This window comes from Martes martes (genome assembly GCF_963455335.1).
Source record: "Martes martes genome assembly, chromosome: 3".
NCBI classification, from domain to species: Eukaryota; Metazoa; Chordata; class Mammalia; order Carnivora; family Mustelidae; genus Martes; species Martes martes.
In genome coordinates, this window is record NC_137890.1 from 159,247,607 (window position 1) to 159,269,217 (window position 21,611).

Genomic DNA, 21,611 nt, shown 5'->3' on the forward strand with positions numbered 1-21,611 from the left:
TCATTAAGATGGGAATTTTCTACCTTTTGGTCACATTTCATCTCTAGTCGTAGATTACAGAGGTCTTGTCCTACACTTGTTTCTGTTTATTCCTGTTGCTGGAAACAAAGAGGATGGGTATTAGGGGAAGTCGTTTTTATTTTTCTGATAATAGGAAGCATATGAGTATAACTGATTTCCCCCCCCAAATTTGTACTTCAAAAAACATTTTTCTTTTGACCTCTCTTTTGCCTTTTCCCACTTTTCCCCCCTCTTTCCTTCCACCCTTTCAACTTTAATATTTAATTGTTTACATGACACCATTCCAGACCATCTCTGATTTGAGCAGGAAGAGCATATGTGCTCTGAATTCTTGATCATTTTGTAGTACACGATCCATTGATACAAACTTTGATGATATGGTCAAACACTTCAGATTATCCTAAATCACTCTTGTTATTATTTTTCAGCTAGATGGGACATGATGACAGTTTAATTCATCATAGCTTACTATTTCTTAAGCATTCCAAGAAATGTGCAATATATCTTCTCATCTCCTTGATATACCCTAAACTGAACTGGGGTGAAGGTGAAGGTCCCCTTAATTGCCAAATTCTGATTGATCTTCAGAAACTTTCTTTTTAGATACCAAGATTTGGCTTTTAGAGCAATTTTATGGGGCATTACTTAAGAACTCTGGCTGCTTCTTTTACAGAGGTACCAGCTGATAATAGGTACCAGAAGAGAACTATGTATGGTGCATAAATCCCAAGCTAGAAAGAAAAACAACAGCATGAGTAAGAGCAAATTGCTAAGAGGAAGAAAAATCTAATCCATCTTACATTGGACATTTACAAATAAACTACGATACATATTTTTTTAAATGAACCTAAGACATAGTTTTGCACACTTGACCAAAGCTGACATTCACAAAGAGATTTGGGGAGAATGTTTCTTTTGGAATGCCCTAGTGAGATTATTTTAGGTTTTGCTTAGGTACCCAAAATTGGTTACTTAAAAATAATCTGAATGGTTTGTGCTTAGGAGAACTATGATTTTCATTTAATAACATTATTAAGTTCCTACTAAGTTTTCAACAGCTTAGCTTGGAAGCTACTCTAAGAAGGTACTGAGATGATCTGAAAATGGAATTACTGAAGTATTACATATTTTTAAGCCCTTCATAATAAATTTCCAATAATTATCAATACTTTCGTGTCTATAAAGTCATTTAACAACTATTTTCTTAATAAAAAAATGTACATCCCTCTACTAAACATATGTATTAGACCAAGTTTCAGCCATTTAAAAAATTATTATGAGGATTGTAAAATAAAACATGATGCTAGGTAGGACCTACTTGATTTCAAACCTGTCATGTGGTGCTCGTTGCCATCCCAGAACATTCTTTGTTCTTTGGGGGCAAAGCCTAAGAGAAACATTTAAGGAAACACCCACTTGCAAGAAAGAGCCAAGAAAGGACTCCATTCCGGGTCACCTTTTAATGTAAATTTGAGATCAACCAAAACCAAGATTGATCACAGATGTGAACTAGTGTTTCTGATTCCAGTTTTACACAGAAAATAAAATCTAATGATAAATGCTGTGTTTGTAATTGGATTATCTTCATGCCGATGATATTATGGGTATAAGAAAATTTTAATTGGGGGGCTTAGGATAGAATTAGACCTTTAATTTTAGTCTTTTGCCAAATTCTTATTGGCTTTCTCCATTTTAATTGCAACAGCTTTTCCTAGAATTCAGTACTGCACTTTTAGGAACTAGTAGGGTAAAACCTCATTAATTTAGATAAAACTAATTAGGAGTTGGTGGTTTTAGGCTTGAAAAGCTCAAGTTTTATGCTTATTTTTAATAAGCAAAATAAATAGGATGAATAACATTATTGGAAGTGTTTGCCTGCTTGGGAAAAATGGCCTCCACATATTACAATAACAATTTACTAGACATGGTGTAATTTCAGCACAAGTAGAGGCTGGTACAGCTGAAATTGAGGCTTTGATGTGCTGGTTTCAAGCCATTATTCTTTGTTTATTAAAGTGGGTTCTCCATTGCTTAGTGGAGATGCAACTCTAGGACTTAGTGTCCTTGGAAGTAATAAAATTCCTCTTCTACTCATCATGTATATACATCTTTACCTTCAGTGAGTATAACTCTTTGATCTTAGTAGCATAACTCCCTCCAAAAACTAAACTCTCCCTGTTTCTCATAGAAATATTGCTGTTAAAATAATTGAAATTGAAATTATTTTCTGATCATCAAGCTTTAATGATTTTCTGTTTGCTATTCTTTTTTTTTTTTTTTTTGCTTACATTACGAAGACTCTACATTATTGTGGATCACCTTACAAAGCTCAGTGACTCACCAAGATTATGTAACAAGTCAGTTATGACCAATTATGTTTAGTGGCCTGGTTTGTACTTAAAGTTTCACATTTTGCTTTTCAGATCCATGAATGTGTTTATGATTTGTAGTGTTCCACTACAATGTGATCATTATGTTAGCTCTGCACGGATGGGGTATGAGGCTTGCAGGGTCTCTGCGCACAGAATGGAGTTCGTGCCCTGCCCAAGAGGACATGATAGAGAGACCACGCGGGCAGCCCTGGATCCAGCCCATGCTCTTCCCAAGCAAGAGGCACCTTTTTTGCAATCCATCAGCCAAGAAGAATTTGCCTTTCATAATGATTGTCCCAGAAGGTGGCTAATTTTTCTATCAGGGTAGAAACTTCTTTCACAAATAAATAGCTTCCCAAAATAGCAATCCTGAATTATACCCGTATTCTTTTTCTCAATGTATTTTTTTCAGACACATGAAATAGCAAACACTGGACACTTTTCACTATTTTCACTATACCTCATGTTTCATAAACCAAAAGAAGGCATGTGAGGCCTACCAGTGACCTTCTCGAAATAGCTCTTGAGATCACATTTGGAGAATAGCCTTCTTAAGTTGCCTAACTTTTAGGCTCAGAATTGCAACAGGTGTGAGCTTTGAGTCATCAGATTCCAAGTGCTATTCTATGAGAAATTGTATCTTAAAGAATCAAAATCATTGTTTCTTTAGAGTCATTTCTCCTCCATGACTCTTGAAGGAAAAGAGTGAGGCGTCCCACACACTAGGCAGTCTGAGAATGGAAGAAAGATTCATTCTGGGTGACGTGAGGGTTGCCAGAAAACCTCAGAACCTGAAGGTAAAATGGGTCCCCTCTCTCATTCCCAGGACCAACCTCTGAGGCAGAAGTCTTATTTATTTCTTCTGCTATTTCAGTTCAGCCGCTGACCCAAGGCTTTCCCATGGCCGGAAGTGTCAAAGAACAGCAGCTCCCAAAGAAAGGGGGAAAGAGTCCTGTGTCATCCACAATTTGGTTTCACTCAGACCAGCTCTGTGGCCTCAGATCACTTCTGGACTCGTGACGTCCGTCTTTTGTCTACAAAGGGCTCCTGAGAGCCCTCAAAAGCCATTGTAACAGGAAGTTCTCTGGATTATTCTTCTATTTCTGGGCAAGGGATGAGAACAACTTCTCCTCTGAACACAGAACCTCCAGCCCCACCATTCTTCATGCCTAGAGCTCTAATTTTTCTAAAACTCAAATTTGATTATGCCAGAGTTTTACTTACAGTTTCCATGGCCTCTTCATTCTCTACAAGAGAAACTAATGACTGTCCTTATTCCCTTCCTCCACTCTTTAATTTTATATGTTGGTATGATAAACAAGGTCCTTCTCAAGCTGGCTCTCACCTGTTATTCCAGACTCACGTTTAAACCTTTCTCGGTGTTGGGCTGGGCAAAGAACTGAACATCTCGGGCAAAGAATTTAACATCTCAGTTTCCTCATCTGTAAAGTGAGAATGATAGGTGTCTGACTGATAGAACTGCAATGAAAAGTAAATGAGTGAATATAAATGAAGTACTTAGCCTGGATCCGGGATCTTGCAAATGTTCAGTTAATGTTACTCTTTGGGGTTTTCATTTTCGCTTCTCACTCCTTCACAGGAAGCTGTTGGGTAGCCTACAATGTTCTTTGTAATTCCACAAAAGGGCTGGTCTGTGAGCTTTGGAATGCCCTGCTCCTATGTCAAATCCTCCCTTCTTTGTGGATGTAGTTCCTTCTTCCAGGCTCCTACAGACTTGTGAAAAACCACTATGATCTTGACACATGGCCATTATTGCTTCTATGTCTTCCTCACCCCTGATCTGAGAGCTTCTGGAGCAATGCTGTCCCATAGATCAATACTGCTGGCCACATGTGTAATTTAAAATTTTCTAGCAGTCAAATTAAAAAAATTTAAAGAAAGAGGAGAAAATAATTTTAATAATATACTTTAACCAAAATATTTAAACTATTATCATTACAACACATAACTACTATAAAATGCATGAATGAGATATTTCAAATTCTTTTTTTTTTTTTTTTAAAGATTCTATTTATTTGACAGAGAGATAGATCACAAGTAGGCAGAGAGGCAGGCAGAGAGAGAGGGGGAAGCAGGCTCCCTGCTGAGCAGAGAGCCCGATGTGGGGCTCGATCCCAGGACCCGGAGATCATGACCTGAGCAGAAGGCAGAGGCTTAACCCACTGAGCCACCCAGGCACCCTGAGGTATTTCACATTCTTGAAATATAGTCTTCAATATTTGGTATGTATTTTATAGGCTACAGCACGTCGAGTGCTCAATAGCCACTCTGACTTGTGCTACTTATGTCCCTGCAGGGTCCCAGAGGGTGGGCACTGTGGCCTGATCCTCTTTGCAACCACAGAGTCCTTCTCAGGGACAGACACATGCGGAAATGCTTATTTAATGAATAAAGTGGTGAACCTGATTACAACTCCATCAGTTATGTGAGTATGTGAGTTTTCTAGGGCTGCTCATAACAAACTGGATGAGTTAAACAGCAGTGACCTCCCAGCTTTGGAAGCTAGGAGACCAAGATTGAGGTGTTGGTAGGGTTCGTTCCTCCTGAGGCTATGAGCGGAGATCAGTTCTGTGCCTTCTGATGGATTCCTGGCCACCTTTGGTATTCCTTGTCTTTTGTACCACCGTCTTGCTCTCTATGTTCACATGACCTTCTCCCGTGTGTGTTTGTGTGTCTGTTTGTCTCCAGATTTCCTCCCTTTATGAGGACATTGATCATACTGGATTCGGTTTTCATTTTAACTAAATTTACCTGCAATCACTCTATTTCCAAATAAGGTCACATTCTGAGATACTGGGGAGTAAGCCTTCAACATATGAGTTTGGGTAGAGGACACATTTCAGCCCACAACCGTAAGGCAGGTGTAACACTGAGATGTGCTTCAGAGCTCATGACTTGGCGGTTTCACTGCTGATGGTTCAACTCCAAATTCAGCACTTTTTCTGCTCTTGCCCCTGTGGGAAGCCCTCTTTGGGTTTGGTTTCTCTTGGCCAGCCAGGATTGGGGTTGGATTATCGAGGACATAGCAGACAGTCCTTTGAAGTATATTTTCATTTAAAGTGGTTGAATTTCCTTGTGAAATAAAGTTAGCATGGTTCTTAAATACATATGCATTTCAAGGAGATGAAATTCCCTGAACTCAGCCCTTTTGCATCTCCCATTATTATGTCCTGTCTGGTAATCACCAGCTTCGGTTGTCTGCTGAGGGCAATGAGGTTGTGAGGGAAAGGCAGTTTGAGAACTAAAAAAAAAAATAAATAAATAAAGAAGTTTGAAGCAGACAGGACAGCTCTTCCTGTATGTGACAACATTAGGCAACTCTTAGGCCAAGTTTTCCAGGCTGGGACAACCTTGGTCTAAGCCAATGCCCACAATTGTCCCACGGAGCTCTTTGTGCTTTTCATTGGGAATTGGTGTCTTCCAGACATCTCAATATGATCCAATCCAAATCCCCACATCACAAACAGAAGAAGCCTTTGAAGGCCAAAATTTGGGATTGGCCAGTTAACACAAGGATTGTGGTGCTTTTCCGCATCTGCTGTTCTTGTCCTGCGGTTATGTCTCGCGTTGTCTTGTAAACATGTGCTCTGTACCACGCTGAAGGATCAGATCCCTTTGCCTCATTGTGGAAGAACAGCATTCCCCAGCATTTCAAAAGCAGCGTCAGGGTCTCTCTGTTAAGATAAGCCCATACCAGAATTTGCCTGGCCAGCAAATCAAAGAGAATTTATTCCTAAAAATTATTTTCCAGACTGATTATTCAGTTCTTTCTTTAAAAGGTCAGACTTTGTGATATTATGATTCAAGTTGCCTTTTTATAAATTGCCTTTTTCTCCACAATGGGCTACCATCAGAGAACTCAAGACATGTTTTCTTTCTCCTTTTCTCTGAAAAAGTAAATGAACCTTGCAATTCCTCTCAACTTTGTAGTTTGTATTACAAAAGTTTCTCTTTGTTTTTAGGCAAATTCAAATGACACTATAATATAGTCTTTTTTGGTAGTTGTTGGAGAAGATACTTAAGCACTAAGATATGGGATCTGAAGTTAATATGTTCCAGCCTTTCCTTTTTAGGTTCAGAGTATCCCAGAAAAGGAACTCAGGAAAGCACGTTTGCAGGTTCTTTCTGAATATATTTCTGGAGAGATGGTTAGGTGCAAGATTAACAAGTTATCTCATTCATACTCAACACTGTCCATTGGCTGCTCCGTGGACTCCACCAAAGACATGGCCTAAGGATGGTAAAGAGAGAAGAAAGATTTGAAGGAACGGAAATAATAAGAACTAATAATTTTGATCATATATGAGGTACAAGACCCTTTACATACATCAATTTATTTAATCTTCACAGAACGCTATGTGGTCAGAATTATTATCCCCTCATTATGGATGAAGAGTGATTTTGGAAAATCTTAAGGAAGTTGGCTGAATCCCATAATCACTTAAGAAGCAAAGCAAGGGAAAAAAAAAAAAAAGAAACAAAGCTAGATTTGACCTCAAAATCTGCTCATCTCAAAGCTTGTAATTTACCTACATGCTCCAAGGACATTCCTGAGTCACTCCATCCCTGCAACAGCCCAATACTCTGACTTTTGGAACTCCCAAGCTGGATCCCCAAATTTTCCAGTGGATCAGATTACCTCATTCTCAGGTCCAGCTCAGTTTTGAAAACCTAGTGCCTCCGTCTGGGAGCTGTGGTTGGGCCAGCCTCTAGTGACTTTTCAGAGCCTTGCTTTCAATCCTTGTGCTCTCAGTGAGCCCTGGGTATGGTTCTTCCCCAGAAAGGCATATTTTCATGAAACTAAAGTGCTTAACTCCCCCTGGATGATTTTGGTGGCTCTTTTTGATCACTGCTTTGGTGTCTAAATGTATTTCCCTGGTCCAGAAAAAAATAAACTTCAGTCCTCCTTTCCTTCCATGCACATCCGAAATCTGAACCTTGAGCCTGAATCATGTGAGATTTAAATGAGATAAAAATAGAAATGAACATTTATTGTTTACAATGTATCTGGATTTAAGATTTTTACTGTCATTTTCTAATTGTATGTTTCACAAAATGCATATGCAGAAGGAACTATTATTCTTCTTATTTTATAATTGACGGAGGTTAAGTTTAGAGAGGTATTGGCTAAATGTCACCATCCTGGAGAAGCAGTCTGACTCCTGAGTCTGCATGTCTTATCCAGCCTTTCAGGTGGTAGAGGCTCTTGACCCAGTGCCTGGCACAGAGCATACCCATTTCAGATAAGTCACAGAGATGGTCTTGTCACCTGGCTCTCTCTTAAACCACTCCTATCAGGCCAGCACCTATCTTCTTAGTAAAATAAATATATCTTGGAGCCCTTCAAAAGCTTCAAAGCTTTATTCTGCAGGAACAGAAGATTGAGAAGAAAGATCTAGCAGTGTCTTGGGCATCTTTTGCTTATTTTAATACCACGTCGAAATTTTTTTCAGATGAAAATATTGAGGCTTAGATTAAATGATTTCTCCCACTTTCCACAAAGCTAGACTTCAAAGCTTTATTCTGCAGGAACAGAAGATTGAGAAGAAAGATCTAGCAGTGTCTTGGGCATCTTTTGCTTATTTTAATACCACGTCGAAATTTTTTTCAGATGAAAATATTGAGGCTTAGATTAAATGATTTCTCCCACTTTCCACAAAGCTAGACGGAGACTCAAGGTGCCCCGCTTATTCTTAGTATGTAGGGTATCACCTATAACATGGCAGAGGTGATCTCTAAATTAATGACCTTAATACGTTTCTAATGTACACCATCATTTTTATTCTTTCTTAAAATGTTTCATTTCTCATCTGGGAAGTTCGATAGTGGAAATGCAGAATCCATTGTGAACCAAGGACTGTAGTGTCTAGTGTGACTATCCAAATAAGTAGAATACACAAAAAGAAAAAGAAAAGTACTGAAATTGTACTGAGCATAGTTGGATCTTAACAATGGGGTCTTTGTTTCCCAGATTCTTTTATGATTACAAATGTGTCATTTCATGCACTCCCATTTAATCAAACATACCACTTACTCCAATGAACCTTGAATGGTATAACACTAATTTTCATGACTTTACTAAAAATGGAGGCCATTGTATCATAATTATTGTTCAGTTTTTAACACCCTATAATTTTCAAGAACTATTATGTCTATCTGCCATCAGCATTTTTATACAAATAAGCCTGAGAATACACTGCTGTTTTTTAGTATTATCTCTTCATTACTTTATATCTGATTTCCCAATTTTAAAAGAGGATGTTGATATTCACAACCAGATTGTTATTTCCAGGGGAGATATCACAGCTTGGGCTTTATTTAGCGGCATTCCCCCTGTAACTTCAATTCGTGATCTAAGAAAACATGTTTATAATAGAGAAGAAAGGAAGTAGTCATCTCGATATATCATCATGTCAAGAGCAACTTTCTCATGTTGATGTAATTAGGGAGTTATTGTTCATCCAAGATTTTCTTCATGTATGCTAATGAACATGTTATGTCTCTCTCTCTCTCTATTTATATATATGTATGTATATATATATGACTCACTTAAGAATTACTTCTGTTGCTCTTTAACTCTTTAATTTTTGGAAAGAGAAATAAATATGCAATGTTGTTTTCTTTTGTGAAAATTCTTCCCAGAAGACACAATAAGGTCTGAGATGCTCACGAACAGCAGGTAATACACAAAGCCATTTCTACTGGAAAATACGCCATCTGGAAGAAAAAAATTTGTGGAAATGCATGTTAGTATGATTGTGTTATTCTAGGTTAATGATGATGGTAACTGCATCATCAAAGTAGTTTTATAGTATAAAATGCAAGAGCATTTGGAAAGAACCATCACAGATAGCCTTTGGTGAAAATTCCTGGTAACTGCTCCATGAATTTCAAAGTAAGAGATTGAACCAAGACCACTGTAGCTATTTCTGTGTGCTAGATAAAGTGCAGGAAGAGGGGCAGAGGGAGGCTTGAGCATCAGTATAACCGAGGAAACTGTTTCTTGGAGTTATCTTTAAATAAACCCATGATGAGCTGACTCAGAGTCCTGTTGGGCTCTATACCTCAGTGTGCTGGTCACCTAGTTTCAGTGGCCTTTGCATATATTGTTCCCTCTGCCTAGAGCAGTACCAACTCTCCGTCCTCGGTCCTCCAGTCCTAAACTCGGCCCCTGTGACATAGATAGTACTTCTTTACCTTTAAAGGAGTGACTGGAAGTCCTGCACTGCATGCTATTTGCATGGCAACGTACGTATTTTCTTCCAACCACTTGTCCTAGTTGTACTTGTGCTTGTGCTTTCCTTGGTGTGACTCTGTGAGTAATGGCTGTCTATTCTCCCCAAATCGTAAGTTCCCTAAGTGCTTATCACAATGCCTGTCACTTAAATGGGACCCATAAATAGTTTCTGAATGAATTAATGATTTGGCTTTAGAGTAGTGAGGACTGTGGTCTTGGACCACCTCCCTGAGGTTCACCACTTATTTCACTAGGCATCAGTGGCTTGGCTTGGGGGCAGCATCTTTGCTGGCTCCTTTAGACCATGGTTGGTGATTGTGGAGCAGTAGTTTCATCTGTTTGAAACTATCTGGGTTGTGTGGGGATCAAAGTCTGGTGGATTAGAAGAACTGATTCCCTAATCAACAGAGTCAGAATGACTTCAAAAGGATTTCTTCATGGGAAGGACTGGGCAGGAGTACAGAGGAGGGTCAAAGCCTGGATGTAGGAAACATTAAATCTTCTGTTCTGACTTTTGAAGCTCTGTTTCTACCACATTGCAAATGTTTCCAGTTTAGTTATAGGCATGAGCCCAGAGAGAACTGTAATGACTAGAATCATAAGTTGTGAGAAATGTAAGAGGCCTTGGAAGATGATTTGACACTTTTTCCCCCCAGATGGAGACCTAGAGAAGTCCAAAGACATTACCCCCTGGGCGAGTGACAAGGTTAGGTCTGGGAATCCATCATTCTTTCCACAGTCTAGACTCCTGTTTCTTATATTGGTAAGTCTGCTGTGTCAATGCCTGTGGACCCTCACTGATGGGTCCTGCCATCTAGATGAAGGGTGATCTGGGTAAGCCATTTAATCCTTTGGGACCTCAGGATTTGATTTCTCACAGATAAAGCAATAAGCCATCCTCTAGAATGTCTAAAGTACCTAGAATTGCAGATAATTTGTTATTCTACACCAACCCTCTGCTCTTCCCAAACTGTGGGGCTCCCTGGACATCATTTCTAAATCTAAGCCACGTACTTCACAGTGTGACATGGAAGTTCAACATTAATACTAAGTTGCATATATGTAGCACTAACAGTATGCTAGATACAGTTCTGTGTCTGTATAGTAACTAATTTACTCTTCACTGTGATCTTAGGGAAAACACTATTACTTATTTACTTCTGTTTAGGGATGGGGAGAGTGGCAGGAAATTTATGTGTCAGATCCAAAGTATCACAGGTCCTAAGTGTCAGGGCTAGTATTTGAACCCAGGTAGTCTGGTTCCAGAGTTTTTGTTGACTTAGTGTAGAGACAACTGTCCATACAAAGTGAAATTCATTTTTCATATTTATTTACATATTACTCTTTTTCCAAAAAGTTTCAAAGATACATACAAAATACATATCTTTATCACAAAAAAATATGTGAATAAATAAGGGAAAGGAAAATGGTGTAAGTTAATACCAAAAATCTTTTGAATACTTTATTAAATGCGTGCTTAATATTTGGATTGAGTGTGCTAGTGGTAAATGCAAAAAAAAAAAATTGCTTGGAAACCTCCATCCATCTGAGATACTGTTTAGAGAAACTATTTTTAAGAACCTTCATTGAGTTGTAGGAGTTTCTCATGTATTTTGGAGACTAACCCCTTTTTAGATATATGGTTTGCACATTTTTTTCCCATCCCGTAGGTTGCCTTTCACACTGCTGATTGCTCGTTTGCTGTACACGTACTTATTTATTTTTGTTTTTGTTGCCTGTGCTTTGAGTTTTATATCCATGAAATCATTGCCAAGACCAATATTATGAAGCTCTTCCTCTATGTTTTCTTCTAGGAGTTTTACATTTTTGGTTCTTCCATTTAAGTTTTTAATCTGCTTGGAGTTGTTTTTTGTGTAGGGTGTAAGGGTTTAATTTCATCCTTTTGTATGTGGATATAGAGTTTAGCCAACACCATTTGTTGAAGAGACTACCCTTTCCTCATTCTGGATTCTGGGCACATTTGTTGAAGACTATTTCCTCTCCTAATCCACTCTCCAGCCACTGATGTATCCTTCTTGTTCCTTTGCCCTCCGGCACCATCTGGTTTCAGCTGTTGGGCAACATTGGCCAGAGATTGGAGGACCAGAGAGGGGGAGGTCAGTGCATTAATACCCCCCAATTTTTCCCTGCAGGGTCATCCTGAGCCAAAATAATAAGAAATAATAAGAAAAATTATAAGAAAATAATAAGAAATTATATTAAAAAATAAAAAATTCCCCATGTTTTTGGTACAATTTTTTTAATACATAAACATTCCTTGTATTAGACATCGTTTTGGGGATAGGTTACATAACAGGTAATGATCTATTTTAATTTTTTCTGTATGACTACTATTTGACCTGTCATTCTAAATTCAGGTCTTTCCTACTGATTTAAAATGCTATCAGGTGGGGGTGCCCTGGGGGTATAGTTGGTTAAGCGTCTGCCATCGACTCAGGTCATGATCCTGGCGATTCTGGAATCGGGTCCCGGGATTGAATCCTGAGTAGGGCTCCCTGATCAGTGGGGTGTCTGCTTCTCTTTCTCACTCTTTTGTGTGAGCTTTTGCTGTCTCTCTCTCAAATAAATACACAAAATCTTTCAAAAAAATAAGATAAAATGCTATCAGATATACAATATATCAGCTTGTTTGATTTTTGTTGTTGTATTTTTGTATATTTTTTGTGATGAGGTTTTTTGCGATGAGATTTTTCTTCTCTTGGCTGCCTTATTAAATGTAATATTATCTAGTATGCTTAATTCTCTATTTCATGACACATAATTCATCTATTCCTTATTTTGAATAATAATGAAATTTGTCAATATTTATTTCTTCCTCCTCTCTTTTCCCCTCACTACCAATTTTAATTGAATATAAATCTCTACTTTTATTTCTATTACTTGATTTATTGGTTTTAAATACTCTTTTTTGACCACAAGCTGTAAAACAATTGGAAAGCAGTGTATTCATATAATCTTCACTCCCTTCTCTCCAACTTCCTTTCTTGGCTTTTGTGTAATTATTTCAATTCTGTATTGTTGAGGCTTATTATTCGTGAAGATTGTTCTAGACCCATAATTTGTCTTTGGCAAAGTCCTCTTGTTTGGTCTATTTAAAGTTCACCTTGAATCCTTTTCCCTTCAAATCATTTTTCGCCTTTTTTTTTTTAATCAAGGAAAAAAATTAAAGAACTAATGAGAATTTTACTCCCTGAGTTCTTACGTGTGCAGAATTTGTGTTACTTTAACTCTTGAAGGGCAGAATGTCTTGTTATAAAACTTGTGTTCAATGCTTTCATGCCTTGAGCATTTTGCAGAGTACTCAACTACCTTCTTATACCGATTATCTTCTAGACATGATGTGGAATAGTAAGATGCTACATGGCCAACTGGATTTCCTCTCTTATGGCGATTTTATATTTTCTTGGCTGCCTAAATGTTTATTTATTGCAAAGATAAGTAATTTGTCCTCAGTACTCTTAGAGTCAATGTTGGTTTTCTATTTCAGTATTTACTTGGGCAGATCATATGCCTTCAATCTATAGAGATGTATTTTCTTTGACTTGGGGAAAATTTTCTTTAAATATATCTCAACATTGTTTTTCTCTTTTATCATAATGATTTTCCTTGGGGGCCTCAATTAAACTTTTTAAACTTGGTATCCATTTTAATTTTGTTTGCTATTTTTCCCCCTCAGTTCTGTGTTCTCTGTGTTTTATTGTATTTTTCTTAATGTTGCTTTAGAAAGGACTTCTTTCTAGGCTTAGTCTTGTTCTTTTGCCTCTTTTTCTTGAGTTTTGAGTCATCTTTTTTTTTGGTCTTTCTATATTTTCCCTAAACTTTTTAATCACAGCTTTGAGATCTTGTTTTATAGAGGTCACAGCTTAAGTTTTTCATTTTTTTTTTTTAAAGTTCATAGCAATGTGTTTGGTTATAATTTTGATCTGCTGCTTGGCAACATAATTCTGATAAGTCTATATTCATCTGCTATTTTTTTCTGTTCTTTTTTGTTTTAGTCAGCTCAAGCTGCCATAACAAAATTTGTTAGACTGGGGAGACTTAAACAAGAGAAATTGATTTTCTCATAGTTCCGGAGGTTGGAAGTCTGAGATCAGGGTGTTGGCATGGTGAGGTTCTGGTGAGAGCTCTCTTCATGGCTTACCGATAGCTATCTTCTCACTCTGTCCTCACATTTTGGAGAGAATGAGAGGGAGAGAATGCTTGGGTATCTTTTCTTATAAAGGCACTAATCCCACCATGAGGGCTCCACCATCATGACCTCATCTAACCCTAATTACCTTCCAAAGGTCCCATCTTCAAATACTATCACACTGGAGACAAAGGTCTCAACATACGACTTTAGGGTGGGGGGGGGCACATTTAGTTCATAACACTTTCTTTCTTTTCTTCTGTAATATCTTTGTAAATATACTGTACCTGTTCACTTTTTTACTTTACGGAGAGTATAATGTGTCTCAGTGTTTCTCATAGTGTGGTTTGGAAAATCTCGGTTATCTCTGAAAAATTTTAAGGTGGTCTGCAAGGTCAAAACTATTTTGATCACAACACTGAAGTCTTACTTGCTCTTTCATTGTTTTGACATTTCGACATTTTTTTTGACATTTTTACCAAAAGCAGTGGTGGTTGAAATTGCTCATGCCTAAGCATGAATCAAGGCAGTAACACCAAAATGTACTGGTGGATCATTGTAGTCTTCACAGCCATAATATCACAGTTTAAGAAAATTCCCAGTTTTAGTTTGCTATAACAATGTTATGAATAAAACAGAAATAATTGTTAATTTAATGAAACCGTGTCTCTTCAATACATGGCTTTATAATATTCTGCAGAATGAAATGGGAATTACACACAGAGCCCTTCTGCTAAATACAAAAGTATGATGAGTTCCTTGTTCCTGGAACACTATCTTCACATGAAAGAATAAATGACGGAAAACACAAGCTTATTCAGAATTGAGTGTTTGGCAGATATTTTCTTAAAAATGAATCAAGTGAGCTGTCACATCAAGGAAGATGAGTGGCAATATTTGTTGCCAATGGAAAATATCAAACTTTTGAGCAAAATTTAGAATTTTAGAAAAATTTCATTTGCCATTCTGAGCTTAACATCTTTCCAACACTTATGACTTTTCTGATGAGTTCAGTAGTGATGTTAACAGTACGATTTCTCAATATTGCACAATAAAATGTGTCAACATTTAAAAGATCTGCATTACTCAGTGAACCAAATGACTAATGTGTGATGTTGCAAAATTATGCATGGGAAAAAGAGTCATTCAAAATGTGAGTTAGATCAATGGATTTTAATGTAATCAAGTAAGAAAATTTCATTGTTTCTATAAATGTCCTTTAAGAAACTACATTTCAAAGTTTTTAATATTAAAGAAGAATATCTACAATTATTTGAAAAGGCATATAATAAAATTATGCTCCTTTTCCAACTACATATTGTGTAAGTCCAGATTGTCTTCATATATACTAACTAAAACTACATATATCAACAGATAAAATGCAAAAGTAGATATTAGAATCCAGTTTTTTTAAATTAAGCCAGACATTAAAAGATTTTAAAAATGTAAAATAGTGACAGTCTTCTCACTGATTATTACTCTTATTTTTTTGTTTGGAAAATATATTTCATTAAAAACTTCTTATTCATGTTAAAATTCAATGGGCTTATTATGGTTAATTTTTTTTTTTTAAAGATTTTATTTATTTGACAGACAGAGTTCACAAGTAAGCAGAAAGGCAGGCAGAGAGAGAGGAGGAAGCAGGTTCTCTGTTGAGCAGAGAGCCCGATACGGAACTCGATGCCAGGACCCTGAGATCATGACCTGAGCCGAAGGCAGAGGCTTAACCCACTGAGCCCCCCAGGCACCCCTATTATGGTTAATTTTAAATTAATTCTAATGTTAAAAAAATCTCTTCATTTTTATTGCTAAAATGGTAAATACTAATAGATAAATAGCCCACAAAAACAAAGCTTCTGGGGATCCTCAATAAATTTCAAAGTGTGATAAGGTCCTGAGACCAAAAATTTGGAGATCTGTTGGTTTAGTGGTTAAGAGCATGGAATCTGGGACCAGATGGCCTGGGTCTAAATGCTGACTACCACTGTGTAGTTCCATGACCTTGGGCAATTTATTAACTCCACTAGATTATTTAACCTCCCTGTGCTTCAGTTTTCTCATCTGTCAAATGAGGATAATAGGAGAAGCCAACTTACAGGTTTGTTATGAGGATTAAACATATGTATATTTATGTTGCCTGGCACATAGTATGAGCTGTATGTGTTAATATGAGATTCATAGTAGTAATGATCATATCATCATTACTCAGATTTGACTGACACTATTAACTTTTGGGGAGGGATTCAAGGGGTAGAATTTAGTAATCCACCACTTACATATAACACACAGTGCTCATCTCAACAAGTGTACGCTTTAGTACCCATCACCCATTTACCCCATTCCCCCACCCACCTCCTCTCCAGCAAACCTCGTCTGTTCTCTTAACTATACAGTCTCTTATGATTTGCCCCCTCTCTTTCCTTATCTTATTTTTGCTTTCCCTCCCTTATGTTCATCTGTTTTGTTAAATTACACATATGAGTGAAATAATATGCTCTTTGTCTTTCTCTAACTTATTTTGCTTAGCATAATATGCTCTAGTTCCCTCCATGTTGTTGCAAATGACAAGATTTCATTCATTTGATGACTGAGTAATATTCCATTATATATCTGTCATATCTTCTTTATCCATTCATCACTCAGTGGACAATTGGGCTCATTCCATAACTTGGCTACTGTTAGTAATGCTGTTCTAACCATTGGGGTGCATATGCCCCTTTGAATCAGCACTTTTTATTTTATCCTTTGGCTATACCCAATAGTGCAATTACTGTGTTGCAGGGTAGTTTTATATTTAACTTTTTAAGGAAACTCCATACTGTTTTCCAGAGTGGCTGCACCAGTTTGCATTCCTGCCAACAGTGTAAGAGGGTTCCCCTTTCTCCACATCTTTGCCAATATCTGTTGTTTCCTGAGTTGTTAATTTTAACCATTCTGACAGGTGTGAGGTGGCATCTCATTGTGGTTTTGATTTGTATTTTCCTGATGGTGAATGATGTTGAGCATTTTTTCATGTGTTCGTTGGCCATTTGTATATCTGCTTTGGAAAAATGTCTGTTCCTGTCTTCTGCCCATTTTTTAACTGAATTGTTTATTTTTTGGGCATTGATTTTGATGAGTTCTTTAAAGATTCTGAATGCCAGACCTTTATCCAATGTCATTTGCAAATATCTTTTCCCACTCCCAAGGCTATCTTTTAGTTCTGTTGACTGTTTCCTTCACTGTGCAGAAGCTTTTTAATTTGATGAAGTCCCAATAGTTCATTTTTTCTTTTATTTCCCTTGCTTCTTGAGACAGCTAGTAAGAAGTTGCTGCAGCTAAGGTCAAAGAGGTTGCTACCTGTATTCTCCTTTATGCTTTTGATGGTTTCCTGTCTTACATTTAGGTCTTTCATTCATTTTGAGTTTATTTTTGTGTATGGTATAAAAAAGTGGTCCAGTTTCATTCTTCTGCAAGTCACTGTCCAGTTTTCCCAACACCATTTGTTGAAGAGACTGTCTTTTTACCATTGGATATTCTTTCCTGCTTTGTCAAAGATTCATTGACCATATAATTGTCGGTCCATTCCTGGGTTCTTTATTCTGTTCCATTGATCTATGTGTCTGTTTTTGTGCCAGTACTCACACTGTCTTGATGATTACAGTTTTGTAATACAGCTTGAAGTCTGGGGTTGTGGTGCTTCCCACTTCACTTTTCTTTTTCAACATTCCTTTGGCCATCCAGATTTCTCTGATTCCATACTAATTTTAGGATTGTTTGTTCTAGCACTGTGAAAAATTCTGGTGTTATTTTGACCAGGATTGCAATGAATGTATAGAGTGCTTTGGATGGTATAGAAATTTTAACAATATTTGTTCTTTCAGTCCGTGAGCATAGAATGTTTTTCCATTTCCTTGTGTCTTCTTTAATTTCTTTTATAAGTGTTCTGTAGTTTACAGCATACAGATCTTTTAACTCTTTGGTTAGATTTATTCCTGGGTATGGTTTTAAATGCAATTGTGAATGGGATTCTTTGATTTCTCTTTCTGTGCTTCATTACTGGTGTATAGAAATGCAATAGATTTTGTACATTGATTTTATATTCTGCAACTTTGGTGAACTCATGAATGAGCTCTAGCAATTTTTTGGTGGAGTCTTTTGGGTTTTCTACATGGAGTATCACATGGAGTCATTTGTGAAGAATAAAAGTTTGACTTCTTCCTTACCAATTTGGATGCCTTTTATTTCTTTTTGTTTTCTGATTGCTGAGGCTAAGACTTCCAATACTATGTTGAACAAAAGTGGTGAGAGACATTTCTGTCATTTTCTTGACCTTAGGGGAAAATCTCTCAGTTTTTCCCTGTTGAGAATAATATTTGCTCTGGTTCTTTTGTATATGGCCTTTATTATGTTCAGATATGTCCCTTCTATCCTTACTTTCTTGAGGGTTTTATCAAGAAAAGATGCAATATTTTATCAAATGTTTTTTCTGCATCTCTTAAGAGGATCATATGTTTTTATCATTTCTTTTACTAATGTGATGTATCACATTGTTACACAGATATTGAACCACCCCTGAAGCCCAGGAAGAAATCCCACTTGATCATGGTGAATAATCCTTTTAATGTACTGTTGGATTAGTTTAGTTAGTATCTTGTTGAGGATTTTTGCATCCATGTTCAATAGGGATATTGGTCTGTGAGTCTCCTTTTTGGAGGGATCTTTGCCTGGTTTTGGAATAAAGGTAATGCTGATTGGAAGAGTTTAGAAGTAGAATGAGTTTGGAAGTTTTCCTTCCATTTCTATTTTTTGAATGGTTTCAGAAGAATAGATATTACTTCTTCTCTAAGTACTTGGCAGAATTCCCCTGGGAAGCCATTAGGCTCTGGACTCCTGTTTGTTGGAAGACTATTGATTACTGATTCAGTTGCTTTGCTGGTTATGGGTCTGCTCAAATTTTCTATTTCTTCCTGTTTTAGTTTTGGTAGTTTATATGTTTCTGGGAATTTGTCCATTTCTTTCAGATTGCCCAATTTGTTGACATATAATTGTTCATAAAATTTTCTTATAATTGTTTATATTCCTGTGGTGTTGGTTGTGATCTCGCCTCTTTCATTTATGATTTTATTTATTTGGGTCCTTTTTCTTCTCTTTTTGATAAGTCTGGCTATGGGTTTATCAATTTTTAAAATTCTTTCAAAGAACCAGCTCCTAGTTTTGTTGATCTGTTCTGCTGCTTTTTGATTCTGTATCATTGATTTCTGCTCTGATCCTAATTATTTACCTTCTTCTGCTGGTTTTAGGCTTAATTTGCTATTCTTTTCCCAGCTCCCTTAGGCATATAGACTGTATCGTTATGCATTTCCCACTTATGACCGCATTTGCTGTGTCCCAACGATTTTGTAATGTCGTGTTTTCATTTTCATTTGCTTCCATCTATTTTTTTATTTCTTCTTTAATTTCCTGGTTAACCCATTCATTCTTTAATAGGATGTTCTTTAACCTCCATGTATTTCCAAACTTTCTTGTGGTTGTCTTTAAGTTTCATTGTGTTGTGATCTGAAAATAAGCATGGTATTTTTATAATCCTTTTGTACTGATTGAGGTCTGATTTGTGAACCAGTAAGTGATCTATTCTTGAGTATGTTCCATGTGTACTCAAAAAAAAAAATGTGTACTGTGCTTCTTTAGCATGAAATGCTTTGAATATATCTATTAAGTTCATCTGGTCCAGTGTCATTCAAAGCCATCATTTCCTTGTTGATCTTCTGCTTATATGATCTGTCTTTTGTTGGGAGTGAGGTGTTAAAGTTCCCTACCATTACTGTATTATTAATAAGTTCCTTTAAGTTTGTTATTAATTAATTTACATATCTGGCTGTTTCCAAGTTGGGTGTCATAAATATTTGTAATTGTTAGGTCTTGTTTGATAGAACACTTTATTATGATATAGAGCCCTTCTTCAATGCTTATTACAGTCTTTCATTTAAAATCTAATTTGTCTAATATAAATATGGCTACTCCAGCTTTCTTTTGGTGTCTGTTAACATGATAGAAGCTTATCCCATCCCCTCACTTTCAATCTGGAGGTGTCTTTAGGTCTAAAGTGAGTGTTTTGTAAGCAGCATTCAATTGGTCTTTTTTTTTTTTTTTTAACCACTCTGATCCCCTATGTCTTTTGATTGGAACATTTAATCCATTTACATGTGAGTAATTATTAAAATACATGAATTTAGTGTCATTATATTACCTGTAAAGTCGCTGTTCCTATAGATTGTTCCTTTCTAGTCTTTTTTGCTTTTGTTCTCTCTTTCCCACTCAAATAGTCCCCTTTACTATTTCTTGCAGAGCTGGTTTAGTGTTCATGAACTCAGTTTTTGCTTGTCTTGGAAACTCTTGATCTCTCCTATTCTGAATGACAACCTTGCTGGATACAGTATTCTTGGCTGCTTATTTTACCCATTCAGCATGCTGAATACATCATGCCACTCTCTTCTGGCCTGCCATGTTTCTGTGGACAAATCTGTTGCTAACCTTATGTGTCTACCCTTGTAGGTTAAGGACTTCAGTCCCTAGAGGCTCTTAGATTTCTTTATCTTTGTATTTTTCAAGTTTCTCTGTAATATGTCATGGTGTTGACCTATTTTTGCTGATTTTGAAGGGATTTTTCTGTTCCTCTTGGACTTTAATGCCTGTTTCCTTTCCCAAATTAGGGAAGTTCTCATCTATAATTTGTTCAAATAGACCTCCTGCCCCCTCTTCCCACTTTGTTTCTTCTAGGACTCCTATGAAATGGGTATTATTGCACTTCATGGAATTGCTGAATTCCCTAAGTCTATTCATGATCTAATAGTTTTCTTTCCCTCTTCTTTTCAGCTTAATTATTTTCTGTTATTTTCTCTTCTATATCATCTATTCATTCCTCTGCTTCTTCTATTAAGAAGGGGTCAGACACTGTCTCTTTCTTCCACTTACTTTTGAGCTAGAGGCCTTGGGATTATTGGCCTTCCCAGTTGATTTTTCATTCCTATCTACTCTCCCTGTTTCTCAAAACTTTATGCCATGAGCTTCAAGGAAGCTCCAGTGCCACCCTGTGCTTCAAGCCTTGCTGAGTTTGGGGTTTGTCACTTGCTTTGAAGAACTGTGCTGTTGCAGCTCTTCTGCCTTGAGGGTCTTCACCCAGACATGCTTCTTGCTTCAACTTGATCTTCACTGAGTCTGGCAGCACTTCTACTTACAGTATGTTTCAGAATTGCCAATTTTATCAAGTTTCTTCAGTGATGGATCTTGAATATCACCTTGACACTTTCATTTTTTCTTGCCACTCTTGGAACATTTTCAAAAAGAAAATATTAGATAAATAATGAACAAATTTTTACTAGACATCTGTCTCAATATTGGCAAACTCTGTGTTAACACAACTCATAGAATACATTATTTTTGAGTTTTGAATATGTGTTTGAGTTGTTGAAAGGACAGAAATCTTTGGATAAGAATAATATAAGGATTTTTTTTCTTATTTTTAAATGCTGTCTGTGACTTTATACTATTCTCTCACTGAACTAAGAATAATGTATGACCTATGGTGGTTTCAGCTCTTGTCATTGTCCTGTAGTTCCAGCCACATGTATCCTATGGAAACAACAAAGCAAAGCAAACATTTTATTCCAAAGAACTCATTTTTGAAGCTTCTTTTGGTCCTTACTCCAAGGTTACCAAGTGTGAGTTCCACATTTTATGTCTTCTTTTCTTTCCCAGAAATCACATCACTTCAGCCATATCTCTCCTACAAGATATGTATGAAGGATGGAAAATAAATGGTTTGGAAACA